Source organism: Phyllostomus hastatus, unplaced genomic scaffold (genome assembly GCF_019186645.2).
Source record: "Phyllostomus hastatus isolate PE091 unplaced genomic scaffold, TTU_PhHast_1.1 phas_scaffold_1066, whole genome shotgun sequence".
Taxonomy (NCBI): Eukaryota; Metazoa; Chordata; class Mammalia; order Chiroptera; family Phyllostomidae; genus Phyllostomus; species Phyllostomus hastatus.
The window spans coordinates 22,854,468-22,872,880 of record NW_025334004.1 but is presented as its reverse complement, the minus strand read 5'-3'; positions in this window follow the sequence as shown (position 1 = coordinate 22,872,880).

The following is an 18,413-nucleotide window of genomic DNA, read 5'->3' as shown; positions in this document are numbered from 1 at the left end:
CGATAGACCGCTGTCTCATACACCTTATCCTGTTGTCTGATTGTTTGTGGTAGGGTGCTGGGTCTTCCCCCAGCTACTTCAATGTGACCCTAAGTAGAAGTCAGAGATGATTTTTTCACTGCAGTATGTAAATTTCTCTTGCATCTGGTAATCTTGCCATATACTTAAGTGTCTTCAGAGTTTTATATTGATTTTGTCTGGATTCACTATGTATGTGATTATTATCACTTACAAAGGACAGTTTTTCTTTCCATTCTTTCAATGTCTATGTATCATTTCTGTCTTATGTTGTATTATTGGGCAGGATATCCTATGCTATATTATTTAAAAGGATAGCACATATCTTTGTCTTGTTAGCAGTCTTAATATGTCTAAATGTTTTCATTAAGTTTAGCTTTTCCTGGTGTTTTTGGTATCAAGCATTTGTCAACTTAAGAACTTTATTGAAATCATATTCTGGATATATTGAGATAACCATGTAATTTTTCTTTTTTACTGCATTAATGTGGTGAATTACAGCTCCAGATTTTCTCAGGTTAAGCTGTCTTTGCACGCTCAGATATACCTTTCTCTGTCATTGTTTGTTCTAGCGACGCTATTGAATTTGGTTGGCTAATTTCTAGATGTCCTTTTTACTGTTCTCATCTGGTTGTATAATTGAGGCATATTCCTCCCATAGACTGTATTTAAGGCAACATTCACCTTGGATCCACTCGCTGCCAGCAAGGACAGCACAGGGATACGTTCTGAGGACCCGCTGTGCTGGAAGGGCGCTCAGAGCTGGACGGGGCCGGGGCGGGGGGAATGACAGCATCTCCGAGAGGCACATTGTGGGCGCAAGTGAATGCAGTGGGTCCCGTGTTAGGCTTGTGCTCCAGCTCTGCCTCTGAAAAGCCCTGTGGCCCTACAAAAGTTTTTTGGGGGAGGGAGAAAGAGGAGAGAGAGAGAGAGAGAGAAACATCGATGTGATAGAGAAACATTGATCCGTTGCCTCCTGTAAGTGCCCCGACCAAAGGATCGAACCCACAACCTCTAGTTGTAGGGGATGATGTTCCAACCAGCTGAGCCACCCAGTCAGGGCCCTGTGAAAGTTATCAAACACGTTGCACCCCTACAGAAGTTGCTGAACCTCTGGGCCTCAATTTCCTCACCTAGGTACTGTGACCGAGATTAGCGCCCTCCTCCTAGGGTTGTAAGAATCAAACAAGGCGACGAATACGAAGCACGCGGCCGGAGGTAAGGCGAGGTGCTACATGACAGCTGGGGGCACGACTTACTGACACTCGCTGGTGCCAGGCCCTGGGCCCAGGGCTTTTCATTTAGTTCCACACCAGGGCTCTCAGGAGCCCTGGCCGCAGGCAGGCATTTTAGTAATGAGCAAACTATACTTGGCCCTTGAATGAGGGAGTGAGGGGAGCTGACCACCCTCAGAGTCCAAAATCCGCTTCTGACTCGCTCAGATCGTAACTACCAATAGCCTGCTGTTGATGGGAAGCCTTGCCAGTAACATAAACAGTCGATTAACACATATTTTGTATGTTATGTGTATTACACAGGGCCCGACACAAATAACACCCCTTTTTATTAAAAAATCTTTTATTACAAAATCATAAGCATGTAATTCAGTAACGTAACAATATCACACTCAAGCACTGTGTGACCTTTTAGGTGAAATGTTCAAATTAAAACTATAAATTGTTACACCCGATATTATTACCCTACCCACCACACTCAAGCAGGCAGTACTTCTGCTGCACCCCGTGGACTGTATTTTTACAGTAAAGTAAGCTAGAGAAAAGAAAATGTTATTACAAAAATTATAAGGAAGAGAAAATACATTTATAGAACTGTATGTATTTATTGGGAAAAAGTCCACCTGTGAGCGGGCTTGCACAGTTCAGGCCAGGTTGTTCAAGGGTCAGCTTGTGGCTCTGACCATGGCCGGGGCCTACAGGTAAGCTTTCTCACCTCCAGGGTGAACTTGGGAGCCCATGTATAGGGAGGGGGGTGCCTTGCATCAGGTCTTTCTAATTGTAGAGCCAGCGCTGCTCCAGACCGAGTCCACAGCTTTCTTTGCCTTGCCTTTTGGCTTCCATTTTATTGTTGGGTTAAAAAAAAAATTAAAGGCAGTCTTCACGAGTTCCTCAGCAGTAGGAGGAGGCCTTTGTGGGTTCTGGGAGGGAGGCATAGTGTTGGTCTCCAGTGGGGGGTGTGTGTGTGTGTGTGTGTGTGTGTGTGTGTTTTGTCCCTTTTCAGAACAATTTATTTTATACCTTGAAGCCTCGTGGTGGTTTTTTTGTTGTTGTTGTTACAAAGTATCCCCATTTCACAAGTAGCCTCAAGCAACAATTAGTCCTGCATGTAATTTCAGAATCAAATGATAGGTTTGGGTGAGAACCGCGCAGGCCGTTTGGAAGCAGATGTAGCCCGAGGTGAAGTCACTCCCAGTGTTCAAGGGGAGACCAGGAGGGGGCGGAGGGTGGGAAGCGTGGGTGCACAGGCTGGTGTATGGCCCAGGGCTCTGAATTAGGAGCCAAAAGAGTAGAGACCGTGTGGTAGACAGAATAATGACCGCTGAAGATTTCCATGCCCTGATCCCTCCGGAACCTGTGACTATGTTACCTGACATGGCCAAAGGGACTTTGCAGGTGGCACAAAGTTAGGGACGCTGAGATGGGAGAGTGTCCTGGATTATTCAGGTGGGTGCGATCCAATCACAGGAGCCTCTCGGTGGAGACGCCTTCCCGGCTGTGGGTGGGAGCTGTGCCGATGGAGGACGGGACAGAGGGGTGCAGCGCAGCTGCTCTGGCGATGGGAGAGGGAGCCAGGAGCGGAGGAATGCAGTGGCTTCCAGAAGACGGACGGGGCCAGGACACGGACTGTCCCCTCGAGCCTGGAGGGGGACTGCAGCCCTGCCAACACCCCGATTTTCACGCAGCGAGGCCCGTGTCTGACTCGGGCAAGTTACTCAATCTGTGTTGTTTTAAGCCTCTGTGTTAGTGGTGATTTGCTACAGAGCGTCAAGAACTAATGCAGCCTGACGCCGCCGCTGGCTTTTGTTAGTCCTACCACTTCGGCCGTGCTGCTGAAATCAGTGTGAGCCTCACTGCCTGCATCAGTAAAATGGGGACATACTCATTTTTTTTTACAATCCCAAACGCTTTAGGCCTGGCCAGCCCTCGGGGACAGACGGAGTCAGTAATACACAAAGCGTGTAATGTACAAACCGTAATATACAAGTGTGTGGCTCCGAGTCAGACAGCACCCAGCACGCCGCCTCCCCGAGACCCTCCTGGTGGACCAAGGCCACGTCTCTCTGCCCTCTCAGAAGCAGCCCGCACCTTTCTTTCTAAGTCCACACGTCTGCTTCAGCTCAGCCCAGCTGGAAGGATGGACTCTGCTATCAATACTATTTAAAATATATATTTATGTATTCATTTTTAGAGAGGGGGAACGGAAGGAGAAAGAGGGAGAGAAACATCAGTGCGTGGTTGCCTCTCGCGCGCCCCCTACCGGGGACCTGGCCCACATGTGCCTGCTGGCAGTCACTTTTCACAGGCCCTACTGCATCCCCCATGCAGAGGACGGAGGGGTGCCCAACCCTCACTGCTTGCTGGAGTCACAGGGAGCCTTTTGAGAACACAGAATCCCAGGCCCCACCCCAGACCCACTGAATGTGAATCCCCGTGAGGCCCTGCAAGCTGACATTTTTCAAAAGAACACTTGGAAGAATACAGACAAACTCGTCCTTTTGTCTCATTTTAGCACAGGCAGGCCTCGTTTTGTTGCACCCCACTTTACTGTCCTTCCCGGGTGTTGCACATTTTGAAAATGGAAGGCAAGACCCTCCCTGCCAGCCCAAGAGTTACGACTCGCTTCATTGCTGTGGTCAGGAACCGGACCCGCAACCTCTCCGAGGTGTGCTTGTAGCTATACATCATTTCTGTGTCATCTGGGGCATGTCATTTGATCTTTCTGGGTCTCACGTTCCTCTTGTAAAACCTGAAAGAGTTGAACTGGTGATCTCGAAGTTTCCTTTTATAACCAGAGCTCTTTCATGTACGATGGTGTCTCCCTTTCATTTCCTGAAGACACCTTAGGGTTTTACCCCATCTCTGAGCCACAGTGGCAATCACCTGTTCTCTCCGCACAAGGCTGTCATTGTAGATTGGGGACCCTGGGGTGAGTCTACACCAAGAACTGTGGTGTGGCCCAGAATCGATTTGGAAATGTGTAAACATGTTGTTAAATCTTAAACAGGTAAAATACAGGCAATGCCATCCTACATTCTGATGCATGAAAACCATGGCAGGTAGCAGGGTGGGGGCAGGGTTTGGAGTGGGGGTGGGGGGCGAGGTAAGAATCAGGAAAGGCAGAAGAGTCCACCTCCTGCATCTCAGCAGGGATAAACGCACCCTGCTCTGCCACCTCCTAAGGTTAGGAGGCTCGGTTTGGACCAGCCTATCATGGGTTGAGTGTTAGATGAGACTACAGGGTTCTGCTTCTCCTGCCTCTGTCCTGAGTGTAGACACTTAGCAGGCCAGCCTTCCAGGACAAAGTCGTCACATGAAGAGAGAGATGAAGCCCAGAGAACAGAAGTAACGGGTTCAGAGTCACACCTTTGCCCTCATAACCAGAGTGATTCACCCAGTCACGCCCAGTGTATCAGTTAGGATAGGTTAAGCTGCGCTACAGTAACAAACCCCCACATGCAGCGATTTAAAAGAGGCAAGTTTACTTGCCATCCATGCTACAGGTGCACCAGGGGTTGGCAGGGGCTTCTGTTTGCTGTAATTGTGGAGGGACCAAGGCTGATGGATCAGCCAGCATTTCCGATAACATGGGTCCCTGTGCCAGGAAGAGTGGGAGAGCTTTGGAGGGTTTAGCATTCTGGCCTGAAGGTCACACATGTCACTTCTGCTCACACTCACCAGTGGGAACTAATCACAAGGCTCCAGCCAACCACATGGGAGAAGAGCAAAAGGAAATATGAACCTACCACGAGCCTGGATGGCAGAGAGCTGAAAATATTAGTATTTGGCAAACAGCACCATTGCTCATCACACCCATCCTGCAGGTCTGGTGCCTGCCATGCTACAGCCTCTGCCAGCCTTTCCTCACCCATAGGCTGTATTTCTGAAAGGTCTGTTTGACTGGAACTCTCGCATGCCTTCCGCTCTCATCCCTCAGCATTTCATACATGCCAGGATTGGCGCCTCATCTTTGAACCTCCGACACCTAGCATGGGCTTGGGTGCTGAGTCAAATGGGTGTGGAATAAATTCATGCTGCTTCCAAATATACATGGCATTTTATTTTTTAACATCTGTAATACACCAACATCATTTAAATGATTAAAAAATTATTTAGCCCTGGCTGGGTAACGCAGTTGTTTAGAGCTTCATTGTGATATATCACAATCCCCAGTTAGGGCACATACAAAAATCAACCAATGGCATCCCCTCCCCTCTGGTAGCTGTCAGTCTCTTCCATGTACCTATGCTTCTTTTATATTTTGTTCATTAGTTTATTGTGTTCATTATATTGTACATATAAGTGAGATCATGTGTTATTTGCTTTTCACTGACTGGCTTATTTCACTGAGTATAATATTCTCCAAGTCCACCCATGCCATCACAAAAGCCTCTCAGTGTTTCCGGAGCACCATGAATTTCTCCAAGGAACTTCATGGCCAGAACTGATCACATTCAATTATCCAGGGAAGAAATAGGCAGCATTCTGCAAGACATGGTAGCAAACCTTGGCTCCAAGTCTTCATGATTGACAGGCTCTTTTGCACAACTCAAAAAGAGAATTGTTTAGAAAAAGAACTTCAAGACTTCTGGTCAAGATGGAGGCATGGGAGACACACTTTGCTTCCTTGAGCAGCCATAGAAAGAATTACAACTATATCTCAAAATAAATAATATCCAGAACTGTCAGAAAATCGAGTTGTATGGATGTCCAACAACCAAGGATTTAAAGGGGTCACATTCATCCCAATGGGTAGGAGGGGTGGAGTCGTAGGGATGGGCGGAGAGGCCTGGAGTCATGGTGTGGTGTACAGAGGCAGTGGTGGTGGTGCTGGCATGGACAGTCCCACATTCATGCATGGTAGATAAAAATCAGGAGGGATACATTGGGAACAAGCGATCCCAGCCCCAGGCCAGACCACACAGCCCAAGGTTGCAGTGCTGGGAAGATAGATTCCCATAACTTCTGTCTATAAAATTCAGTGCAGGTTGGGGCAGCAGAAGAAACTGACGGATTTCAGGAGACTTGGCTTAAAGGGCCTCCACGGACCTAGAACATATGCAAACCCACCCACTCTGGGATTCGCTACCAGGGCAACAGCTGGAGGGCGCCTATCGCATACAGAAAATGGGTGAAGTGACTGGAAATGGGGCAAATGCTGGGCAAATCTCCATAATTCAGGCAGTAGCATTGTCCCCTCTCTGAGCCCTCCCCCCGACACAGAGCCACAAAGCAATAAAGCAGGTTGCCCTGTTCTGGTGATTACCTAAGGCTGTGCCCCACACAATGTACAGGTGCCTTTTCTACAACAGGCCACACTACTAAGACAGGGAGTCAAAGCAGCTCTACCTAGCACACAGAAACAAACACAGGGTGGCTGCCAATTTGAGGAGACAAAGAAATATGGCCCAAATGAAAGAACAGAAAACCTCAGAAAAGAACTAAACAAAACGGAGACAACCAACCTATCAGATGCAGAGTTCAAAATACTGGTGATCAGCATGCTCAAAGAACTCACTGAATATAACAACAACATAAAGGAAGAAATGAAGGTTACACTAAGTGAAATAAAGAAAAATCCATAGGGAACCATCAGTGGAGGGGAGGAAACTGGGATTCAAATCAATGATTTGGAACATAAGGAAGAAATAACCATTCAACCAGAACAGCAAGAAGAAAGAAGAATTAAAAAAAAACAAGGATAGTATAAGGATCCTCGGGGCCACCTGCAAACATACTTACACCTGAATAATAGGGATGCCAGAGGAGAAGATGAAGAGGAAGAAATTGAAAAAATTATTGAAAAAATGAAAGATGACTTCCCTAATTTGATGGAGGAAATAGACATACAAATCCAGGAAGCACCAAGAGTCCCAAACAAGTTGGACCCAAAGAGGACCATACAAAAACACATTAATTAAAATGCCAAAAGTTATAAAGATAAAGAGAGAATCTTAAAAGCAGGAAGAGAAAAGCAGAGAGTTACCTACAAAGGAATTCCCAGAAGACTATCAGCTGATTTCTCAATAGAAACTTTGCAGGACAGAAGGGACTGGCAAGAAGTATTCAAAGTGATGAACAGCAAGTTCCTACAACCTAGATTACTCTATCCAGCAAAGCTATCATTTAGAATGGAAGGGCAGATAAAGTGCTTCCCAGACAATGTCAAGCTAAGAAAGTTCATCATCACCAAGCTATTATTACATGAAACATTACATTAAAGGGAAAGAATAAGATCAAAACTATGAACATTAAAATGGCAACAAATGCACAACTATCAACAACTGAATCTAAAAAACAAAACTAAGCAAATAAACAGAACAGGAACAGAATTATAGATATGGAGATCACTTGGAGGGTTATCAGCTGGGAGGGGGGAAGGGGAGAATGAGAGAAAATGTGCAGGATTAAGAAACATAATTGGTGGGTACAGAATAGACAGGGGATGTGAAGAATAGCATAGAAAATGGAGAAGCTGAAGAACTTACATGTACAACCCAAGAACAAAAACTAAGGAGGGGATTGCTGGAGGGAAGGGGGGTGCTGGGCAGAGGGGGTAAAGGGGGGGAAATTAGGACAACTGTAATAGCATAATGAATAAAATATTTTTTTAAAAGAGTCAACCAATGAATACATAAATAAGTGGAACAACAAATCAATGTTTCTCAGTGTTTCTTATTCCCTTCCTCTCTCTCTCTAAAATTAATAAATTTTAAAAAATTATTTAATACTTAAAATATTCTTTGTGCCACTAAATATTATTTCCCTCAGTTTTATAGTGGAAGACATTAAGGCACAGAGAAGTTAAGTAACTTCCCCAGGGCCACACAGCTACCAAGTCCTAAATGGTGGGTCAGGGACTTGAACTCATGTAATCTAATCCGAGAGTCCAAGTGCCTGATGACTACACTCTGCTGCCTCTTGTTGGGGGCAAAGAGGGAGGGCCCCTTACCACCCTTTGATTCCAACCTCACAACTCAGTGCTCAGCAGGACCTCATCAGCGCCCCCTCCTTTTGGGGGAGCATCCTACACTTCCTAAACTTTCCTGTCCTGTGTCCACGCCCCTTTCCTAGGGGGCTTGCTCTCTGCAGATCTGATAACTTCCAGGATTGCTGGGAGGTGCCAAAGACCATTATTTCCCCCTTGACAGTTTTGCCCCAGGCTGGCCCTGAAGCAGGTAATCCACCAGGGCAGGTGGGTGGCGCAGGCAGCTCGGTGCTTTGCATGGGAACGGGGCATGATCTCTGTGGCCACATATAGGGCAACGCCTCCAAAATCCAGCCTCAAAGAATCTCGCTGAGCCGTTGCTTCTTCATTTCAAGTGAGATCCTTCCAGAAGGAGCCCAGGATGCCACAAGATGATGGAAGGGATGAGATGCTGCAAGCAATCTGCTGTCTCTATGACATCACCTTGGAACTGGCAAGTGGCTGTTTTGCTGGGGTCCCTCATGGACAAGCCCTTCCAGCTCAGGCTGAGCCTGTCAGTGGGAGCGCCGTGGAGTTTCCCACTGAGCTTTCAGAGTGGCACTCGGAGCTGTGCTCACGAGGGCACTTCACACACCGGGGACTCCCCTCACTCACTCTTAGTGAAGTGCTCTCTCTCCTAAAGAAAGAATTCAAAAAAAAATTCCTAAGCATTCAAAAGTGCATTCTGACTGTGCTGTTTTCAGGAAAAAAATACCCCAATTCCCAAATGATATTCAAACATGAATTTGTCTCTACTCTGGAGCAGAGTGGGTGGGTGGGTGAAGATGGGGAAAAAATGAGAAAAAGGAAAATGGGAATTGAAGGGGCAGCCTTCCTGTGGCTGGCTTGTTAGAGGAGTTGGCCAGGGAGTGCCTTGCTCTGGCCTGGACTGGCCACAAGATGGCAGCATTTCTGAATGGTCAGGATATGCCCCCGGGGATCCTCTCTGGGCACTGGAGTGCCTGGGCTTCCAGTCCGAAGCACATCCTCCCTTGTGTTCCGGAGGATTCCGAGTCCCGACCGGGGTGCTCTCGTCCTCAGCCGGAGACAGGAGGGAAGAGGCCCAGAGCAGAAGGCCTGGATCTCATGGTGAACATTCAGCTGTTTCAACAAAATCAGCGTTAACCCAAGGGCCTGTTGGCCAGCGGCCACTTCGGATGATGGGCTGGATTGTCTTAGTTTGTCAGAGACGAGTGCTTATTTGGGCAGATGTTTGGAAGCCAAGGAACATCGTGATGTTTTAGAAAGCACATACTTAGAAACCTCAGCTTGGGTGTCCTGGGGACCTGCTTCTGCAGAGCCCGGCACGGGTGCCGGGAGTCCGGTGTAGACCTGCTTCTCCTGCCACCCAGGTGCCTGTGCCATTGTTTGCATGAAACAGTAGGTAGTGTTTGCTGTTAAAGCTCTGTCTGGTGTCTTCCAGACCCTCTCTTTCACCCCTTCATCACTTTCAATATTTATTGAGCACCTTCTAGGAGCCAGGGGTTCCGCTGTAGCCTGGGGCTACAGGAACAGCTGTTCTGCCAACCTAGGTCTTTCAACCGGTTGGGTGGAGAATGAGTCACAAATAGGAAAAAATGGTGCGTAGGAAAAGTGCAGGGTGCTGTGGCAGGGATTCTGGAAATCTCCACCATGTATCAGCTGCTGACCTTGGGGTAGTTGGCTAAAGGACTTTGCGTGGCCCCTGGGATGGTCGTGAAGGTTAAAGAAGTAACTCACATGACAGTGTCTGGCAGATTGTAGATGCTAGGTGAACGCCACCTGCTGCCTTCATTACTGTTACGCCCCCCCAGCTCCAGAGGGCGCTGTGCCACCCGTTCGACTAGCTGATCGTGACAGCTTTGACCTGCCCTCCCTGAGCCTCGGCTTCCTCATCTGTCACAAGGAATAACAATACTGATATATCGAATAACAATACCGCAACATCCTGTTGCGAGGATGAAATGAGCTTTGGAAGGAGCATTCAGAAGTTAGTTCAGAATCTGGTCTGTGTTGTTATTACCGGGTGGGGCGAAAGTAGGTTTACGGTTGTTTGTAAGGAAATAATACAATAATTAATAAATACTAATACAACAGTAAACCCTGGGCTTCGCATACTCACAACTAGAAACCTACTATGGCCCCAACCTGTAGATCTAGAAGCCATGATATCAAAGTTAGACACAGAGGCTTAAATCCTCATTGTGGAGTCATCCATAAAGCCCCAGGGTGCCTGTTAAAGTGTGTTTGGCTAATTGATGGCCGATTTTCCTCTGGTGACGGCCTCCTCCTTCTCCCGCCGGCAGGGGCTGTTGAGATAGCCAAAGCCAGAGGAGTGGCAGTGTGCCTCTGCCCCTTCCCTGAGCTTCCAGAATCAGGTCTGTGTCCATCTCTGTGGATCGGGAAAAGGATGGGACCAACCCATCACATCAGCGAAGAGGCAGCCGAGGGAGGGAGGAGGGGAGGCCACTGCCTTGTGGAGCTATTGGTACAATGGCAGCTGCTGGGCCCCATGTATGTCACGTCCTGTATCCTGGGGGCGGCACTGGGACATAGGCCCCAGTGTGAGCATCCTAATGTACAGGTTAGAAAATGGAGTCCAAGGTCACACAGCAAATTGTTCTGCAGCTGGGCTTAAACGAACTGACCTGCGTTTATGCAGGTCAGCCTGACTCCAAATCCTGGAGGTTGTCTCAAGGGGCTTGACGGAATTTACCAGAATGTTACTGCTTAGCGTGTCCCCAGCCTGACAACAAGGCACTTAAATCCTTGTTGAATTGGGCCAGTGGGCCATTTCCGTCCAAGTGGACCACCTATCCGTTCCACGTGTGGACAAACGCAGGATGCTAGGAAGTTATTAAGGGGCTGATCCACCAGCTTACACAATGCTGTTGGCTTCTGTCCAGCCCACCCTCCACTGCCGCCAGGTGAGCAGACTGGGGCGGGCGGATTGCCTACCTGTGGCGCAGGGCATCCGGAGAACGCAGGCCCCATTCTGTCTTTATGGCCATCTCAGCTGACCGCTAGGAGCAAGATCTCATGATTGCAAGACCATCAGGACTGAAATCAACCCTGCTCAGACCCATAAGAAGAAGGCCACTTGGAGGTTCCCATGGAAGAAGGGAAATAGCAATGCACTGAAGCTGTCCCTCCACCTGATGAGGACGACAGTGGCATTCAGGGACCCTCAGGGCTCAGGGTGGTGAACACAGCCCACAGGATGGATGGCAGCTACGCCACAGCCACAGTGCTGCTGTGGTGCTCTTCTGGCCATCGTGGTCTTTAGGATGTCCTGGTAGAGCATGGTTGAAAGTATTTCTCAGGTAAAAAAAAGAAAGTGTTATTGCAGAGTGATTGAGGATGGAGGGTTTGGGTCTGATGGGGTGTCGTCAGGTGTGACACAAACCACTAACTTTTTTTTTTCAATAGCTGTTTGGCAAGTTGTAATGGACAGCTGATGTTTCTGTCAGCCTGGCATCCCTCCCTCTTCTTTCCATCCTGGGTTTTCCTGTGGGTGGGGCCACCCCTTGCCCAGCCTTCGGGTTTGAGTGAGGCTAGCTCCATACATGGGCTCTGAGGATGGGCACATGACCAGGGCTGACCAATCCCTGAGCTTCCTATCCTGCAGGCGTGGTTGTGTCAGAGGTGGGTGTGTCCCCTCAGCCAGACCAAAACAGAGTTGATCCCGAGGTTCTGCTGGCATGTGGGGACAACACACATTCTTTCTCCAGGGGTTGCTAGTCGGGGAGCCCATCGACCTGGAACCCCTGGTGGCTGCGTTGCCCCACGTGGGCCAAGCTGCCTGAGACTGAGGCCAGCCCGGAGGAAAGCAGAGAGAAGAGAGGGTGACACGAAGATTCTTGGTGACGTCCTTTGAGTGACCACATTCACCCGTGGACGTTTCCAGGTGTGTGAGTTGTGTTTCCTTCGGTTCTCTGGTAAGTTGGAGTTGAGTTACTGTGTCCTGGACCTGAAAGCATCCCATCTAAGGTAGACATATTCCCAAAACGTATCTGCAAGTTGGGTGCTGAGAACAAAATGGACATCTCGTTTGGAATGTTTTTTAGCAGTTAACATCAGTCGTGATTGTTTGGTATTACAGATATTAAAGGCATAATGTGCCTACATTGTATCACAAAAAAGTAGGCAAAACTGAACAAATATACTCACAACACTATCAAAAAATCCCAGAGACCTGCTTCTCCGGAGTTGGAAAGATCTGAGCCTGAATTCTAGCCCTGCCAATTACCATGGACAATTATGACAACTGTCATACGCCTCTGTTTTCCCATCTGCGATATGGCGATGATAAGAAGGACTCCATCATTGGGTCATCATGGAGGAGTATCTGAGATAATAAGAATGTGTAGCTTTATAACTGCCCTACGAGACAGAAGCTGAAGGGCAGGAAGATTAAGTAACTTGCTCAAGATCAGCTTACCTTGCAGGTGGCACAGCTGGGATTTGAACCTGGGCAGTGTGGCTCAGAGCTTCCACTCCTGACCCCCATGTTTCCTACCTCTTTTTTAATTTAATTTTTAAAAGATTTTATTTATTTCTTTTTAGAGAGAGGGGAAGGGAGGGAGAAGAGAGGGAGAGAAACATCAATGTGTGGTTGCTTCTCACATACCCCACACTGGGGACCTGGCCCAAAACCCAGGCATGTGCCCTGACTGGGAATCGAACTGGCAATCCTTGGTTTGCAGGCCAGCAGCCAATCCACGGAGCCACACCAGCCAGAGCCCATGTTTACTACTTCTTGAGGTCCAGAGAGGTTGAGTAACTTGTTCAATGCCACACCGGTTAACATTTCACACAAGTGCACCTCCTGGGGTCTGGTACACAGTAAATCTCAGCAAACGTTAAGGAGAACTCAGAGAAAGAAGACTGTTAACCAACTGACAGCATTTGGGTGCAGGGCCATGTCTCTAGTGATGGGGGATGCGGGAGTGGGGTTTAGGAGCCCCCCGTTTTGGACTCGGCTCTGTGTGACCTTAAGCAAGTCACTTGCTTCTCTGTACTTTGGTTTCTTATATGTAAATTGAGAGGGTCAGAATTATTTTTCTCCTTGGCTCTGCCATTAAAACCATATACTGGTTCGGGGTTTGGACACATTTGTCACAACCAAGGTGATTCAGGCTACATGTCCTGGACGTGGGGAGGACTTTTGGGCAAGGTGGCTGTATTGGAAGCTCTGGTCACCCTGCCCGTCAGCCTGAGGGTCCATCCTCCACACTCAACTTTGCTCCCAGCCTGGGTCTCCTCTCCCAAGTTTCCCATCTTCCTCTAACCTAGTGCATTTCCAAGGTCAAGGGAGAAGAATGGGACTAGACTGGCCATCTCTGAACCAGAGCAAAGAAAGTCCAGGCGGGGCCCTGAGCCTCTTCACGTGTCTCCTCCACGGCCAACTCCCAGCCTCCTGACCGAGCGTTTTACAGACTTTAATCACATCTGAAAATGCTTTCCAAATAGCAATAAACTCTCCCAGGAAAAAGTAAGTGTTCTAATGAGTTAAGTGTAAATGAATCAAAACCATATGGATTAAATTTCCCCTGAAATACGCTCAGGATCGGCCATGAAAGACAAATGCTTCGGGACGACACGGGCTGTGGGCGGAGGACCTGGGGTCTGACTCAGAACTTCCCCTCCGCTCCTCGGCCACGGGGCCACGTGTCCCAGGCGTGCAGCCCCCTGAACTCACACTCAGTTTTTCACAGACGAACAGTCCATCTCAGCTGGGATTTAATGAGACCTCGCAGGAAAAACTCCGTTACCCCGGGGCACCTTGTCCGGGCTGCTCTCACTGTGAGAGTCTCTCTTCGGAAGGAGGTAAACCTGTGCAAGGTGCTCAACAACCTGGAACAAACGAGTCCCTCTGTCATCCACTCCAAGAACATTTACGAATGAGCACCGAATCTGTATCAGAGTCTGTGAAGTGCTGGGAAGGAAAGAGGAGTAAAACAGAGTCTCGTCTCCTCTGTCCCCGCTCCCTCTGTCTCAATGACATTGGCCCTGCTGGTGCTTCCCAATGGGCCTCCTTTGCTTTTGGTGACACCAGGCTCTCTGACGAGAGGCTTTCAGACCAGTTTGGGAGTATTTTCTGAAGGCTTTGGTTGAGGTTGGAAACCAAGTGGATGACAGCTTATCTGCTCTTACAGCCCCCTAATGCACTGCTTATTTATCACACCCCACCTTCCCCTGCCAAACACCAAGGCAGCCTGTGTATCCCCTTCCAGTCCACTCTCCACCCAGCCAATCTGCCTAGACCTCCCAGCTGACCTCGTTATTCTACTGTGCAGAGAGTTGGGGCTCCCAAGTGTCTACACAGTTAAACCTGAGCCCCCTAGCAGGGTAGACAAGGCTTTGTACAGGACTTGGCCCTTAGTTATGCGCTGGCTTCTTTGTTCATACCTGTGAACAAAGGCAACACCAACGTGCCTGTGACTTCTAGTACCACGCATCCCGTGGTTTCTCACCGTCCTCCCCTGCTCCTGCAGAACCCTCTTCCGTCCTTCTTTGTGGCACTAGCTGAAGCTCCCAGGTCACCCTCCTGAACTCCGCCGTAAGGGACACTGTCTCTGGGGGGGTGTTGAAGCTTTTGCTCCGTGAAATGAAGGATCTCATGGTCAAAAAAGTTTGAGAAGTGTCAAGAAAAAAAAAACGGTAACTGGGCTTTTTCTTACAGGACTTCTCCGAGCCTTTATTTATGCTCAAGGGCACGGTAGCTCTTCAAGACCAAACCTCATTCGATCACAAAGTTCTGTTTGTCTCAAATATTATCACCTGTTGTTTGTGGGCATGCAGTGGAGGGGAACTGTCCGAGGCAGGGACTCATTCTAAGACCTTGAACAAACAGGTGAGTTTGTTCACTCGAAGAGCATGCATTGAGTATTTGTATCACTGTGAAAGTGCTGCGGAGGCAAAGAGGAAATTCAGGGTCCCTTCTGTGCAGAAGGTGAGTTCTTTGGACCACGTCATCTCATTCATGATGATGTTTTCTCAAAGACCTTAGAGGGGCCAACAAAACACGCTTTAAGCCCTTTGGGGAAATACATTAGATAAAAACACACAGCATTCTTCAAAAAGCTGCAAAGGAGACATAAGCCTCTTTTCAGGTGGATAGAGTTTGCATGGTCGACATTGCATCACCAGCGGCCGCCACCATTGGGAGAATCGGGTGAAACTTGCCATTTCAAGTTGGTGGGGCCATGGGGGTAACGTCTGAGAACCAGCTATAAAAACGTGTTGGTCTTTTCCTACCTTAAGACTAACCTGCCTCTCTGTTTTCCTACCAGCTCCATCTCTCAGTTGCCTCCCAGCTCTCATACGTGTGGGCCATCAGAGAAATTGCAAGGACCACGGCCAGTGGGCTCAGTCTTTGCAGAAGGAGGGTGAGGTGGGCTGGTGGCACGTCCACTGTCTGGCGAAGCCACGGCAGAATCAAGTCCCTGTTTTCCTGCCTGAGACTCGTTATTCCGAATGGTACCATTTAGGCACCACCAACTCTTGGGCGCCACACCCTCTCTCCTAATTCACTCTCACCAACTTGATTCCCTGGGAGCATGTGTTTTAAAATTGAATGAATCCTGAGTTCACATATGCCACCTGAACGTGACCTTGTGTAATAGTTTTTTCCCCCGTGACGATCCGTACCGCTGCCCCCTTTAGAAGCCCGGGCTCATTGAGTGGCATTAAAAACAAAACAAAACAAAATCCGCACTTCCCCTTAGAGGTCTAAGTCCTGGGGAGCCGGAGCAGAGGGGAGGTTGTCGCCTGTCAAGTTCAGCAATAAAAATGACTTTCTCCTTTCAGCTGCTCTTCCCTGATGCGACTCTGTGATCAGTATCAAATGCTCGGTAGCAAGGGTTTCTGTCGAGGCTTCTCAGCTAAAATAGATTTAACCTGCCCGCTGCTCTTTGTGAGGGAACAATGGACGTGACAATGAGGAGCGGCTACATTGTTCATGCATGAATAGTTCCGATTCGAGATGTTTGCTGTTGGGCCCTGTAGATTACCTGCAAAGAATGTCCGGCTCCCTCTGCTGAGAAAGGTTAGGCTGCAGGCGAGCAGTCCGGGCTGTTTCGTGGGGATGAATCAATAGGGCTTGCAATTAATGGAATCTTATTTCAGAAAGGTAGGGTGTCGCCTTTTGAAACATGGTCTGTTTTTGCCTCCAGCCTAATCACAGAGCACAGAATGCGATGTCTCCTGTTGGAATGGGTCAACTTTGAGTGTGAACTGGGGGGCTGGGAGCTGGAGGAAAGGGGCAGAGGGTGACAAGCAAGGTGGCCTTGGGGGCTTACTTGGGCAAGCTCTGGGGGAAATGAGACCCATATGTGCGGCTATTGGCCTGTGGCTCAGAACTAGGCAAACAGCAGAGGCAGGCTGGGGGAACGAGAGAGGGAGTCTTCTGAGTTTCCCATCCCAAAGTTTTCAATGGGGAGAAATCTTTTTATTTTATTTTGTTTTTCTCTTACAGTTGACATTCACTATTATTTTCTATCAGTTTCAGGTGTACAGCATAGTGGTTAGACAATTATATAATTTATGAAGCGATTCCCCCCTCTTGCTAATTCAAGTACCGCTTGGCACCTGTGCAACACTCCGATCCTCAGAGATTCCCGCTGTGTGGCTGCAGATTGAGTGTTTGAGAACCCATAGCTGGTGCACAGTGGTGCTGGCAGGGAAAACAAAAACAAAAACCCACAGGCTCCAGCCCTGGCCGGGTGGATACCTGGCTCAGTTGGTTGGAGCATCGTCCCATACACTGAACGGTTGTGGGTTTGATCCCCAGTCAGTGCATGTGTGGAAGGAGGCCTATCAATGTTTCTCCTTCACATCGGTGTTTCTCTCTCCCTCTTCCTCTCTCTCTAAAATCAGTAAATATCTCCTCAGGTGAGAATTTAAAAAAAAAAAGCCCCACAGTCTTCAGATCCGGCCTGTCTGAATGCCAGTCATTGCACTGTCCTTTACCAACAGTGGGACCTTGGGCAAACTACCTCACCTCGCTGAGCATCCCAGCCTTGTCTGGCAGACAGAGGTACCATCACCTCCCTGCACGGATCTTGCAAAGAAAATATACCCTCCACCCCCCGTGGGGACTCAGTAAACAAGTGTGGCAGACACGGCTAGTTTACCAAGGTCTCTCCTCCCCTTCTTCCTTCCAAACACAACCCCAGTTTTGTTCAGGGCAGCAGTGTATTCAACCAAGGAAATCCTGATTTTTCTGTGTCGTGAAGGTGACCTTACAACCACCGTAGTCCATCAAAGTGGACATCTGCTGGGTTAGTCTTCCTGGAAAGCTACTGTTTTGTCGGTTTAAAAGAAAGGAGAGAGACTTCACACAGTGTTTGCCTTTTCCCTGGCCTTTTCTCCCTTCCTGGAATGCAGGCACAAGGCCGGGAAGTGTAGGGGCAGCCATCTTGCAACCAGGAGGACAAAGCCCACGTGCTAAGGAGCGTGGGACAGAGGCTGGAGGTTGGGAGGAGGGTTGATGAAGATGTGGGGCAGCGATATCAGCCCTTGCCTGCCGCCCAGGGCCTCTGGTCAGGGGAAAACAATAAATCTTCATGAGTTAAAGTCACTGTTACTTGAGTTTTCTCTTACATGCAGCCGATTACAACCTCTAAGTGATACCTGGTGATTATTCTTTCTTCAGCCTGCAAGACGAGCCTTTGGAAACTTCCGAAGGTAAGGGGGGAAAATACTTTGGAAGACACACCACCCAGTCTCTGATATTTTGAGACCTCCCCACCTTCCCCTTTATCTGTCAACCCACGTACCTGAGCTTTTTATTTATATAGCCTTCTGCGCTTATTATCAAATCAAGGCTTCTGGGGAAGTGGAGTTAAATTAAGGGAGATCAGAGGCAAAGATAGCCACGCGACTGTATGAATACCTGTCTGCATTCATACAAGACACTGGATTTAATCAACTCCAAGAACAAAGGCAGCGCCCGAACGGAGCACGCGCCTGCCGGAGCGGGCTGCCGCAGCCCTGCTGACTGCGGGACGTAAATGTGGGAACCAACCGGCCAAAAATAATAACGGTAATAAGATTTGAAAAGCTTTGTCCCTAATAAAGAAGCCTTCGCTGAATTTTCATCCCCTGGAGAAACAGCCAAGAGTGTCAGGCTAATCTAAAGGGACTCAGTGGGAACTCGGGAGGAGTATAGGCATGTCTTAGCCAAGGCGGAGGAGGGACCCCTCGACCTG